The following is a 1,231-nucleotide window of genomic DNA, read 5'->3' as shown; positions in this document are numbered from 1 at the left end:
ACAAATTCATCCTTATTGATCAGATGATTGATTGGTTTTATGATTGATAGTTTTCTGGTTTGGTGAATTTATTATTTTTACATTTAAAGTCAGGAAACTGGAGATGATCTGATCATCTGTGTTCTTCTTATCTTTCCGATTTTTTTCTACTTTTGACAATTAAAATTTGTAAAAACAAGGATTTATTATTCAATAACATTTTTGACTTCAGCATCTGGGCAGATGAAAATAATGAATTTCCTTTTTTAAACTTTGTACAAATGAGTCGTTTCTGATCCAAACGAAGTAATTTTATGTTTTTGTTCATTTTGTGAGAATTTCATGTTACAAATATATCAGCTGCTTCATGGGAACAAATGATTATATTTCCTGAATGTCTCTTGTTGATCTGAAACAGCAAAATAAAAACAGGAAAAGTTGTGAAGTTAGTTGGGATTAATGGTTTCAGCATTTTACTGAATTGACGGGAGAGTTGGGTCGGACTCTCCGGTCCAGCAGTCAACTGGTTTGAATCTTACATAAAGAACAGAAAAATATTTTTGTTTAAAATGGAGCACCTCAGGGAAGTATAGCGAGTCCTTTTTTTTTTATATTATGATGGATATTTTTGATAATCTGGAGAGTGAATGGGCTTTTCTTTATTTGCTGATGATGGAGCAAACTGGAAGAGGGGCACCAATTTAGATTTCATTGTTAAATACAGGAAGCAATAATACAGAAGATTGGTCTTTTAAAAGGGGATTTAAAATTTCTACAGACAAAACTATTTTTTTCAAGGAAGTATCTGATAATTTAAAACTGAAAATATATAATCATGAGTTAGAAGTGGGATTATATTCTTGTATATGTTAAATTTTAAACGGAAAACTGTTAAATTACGGGGGGAAAAAAAGTTAAATTACCCCCAAAGAAATTCTGCTGGGAATTCTATAAAAACACAGAAAATATCCTGGCAAAAAGTTACCAGGACATTTTCTGATTTTTTCTTCTTCCAGAATTTCCATCAAAAATATTTTCCATAATTTAAATTTATGTCAAATTTATCAATATTCATCCCAAAACTGGAATTCTCTGCCTTTTGTGATATATTCACAAACTTTTTTAAAAAAACCTTTGTCTTCCAAACCATAGAAGTCTGTATTCTATACCATAAATTAATTATAGTGTAAAATATATTAACGTTAATGTATTAAAATATATTCTTAGCATAACCTTGAAACAAAACTAAATT

This window comes from Poecilia formosa, unplaced genomic scaffold (genome assembly GCF_000485575.1).
Source record: "Poecilia formosa unplaced genomic scaffold, Poecilia_formosa-5.1.2 Scaffold506, whole genome shotgun sequence".
NCBI classification, from domain to species: domain Eukaryota; kingdom Metazoa; phylum Chordata; class Actinopteri; order Cyprinodontiformes; family Poeciliidae; genus Poecilia; species Poecilia formosa.
Note: the sequence above shows the minus strand (reverse complement) of the source record.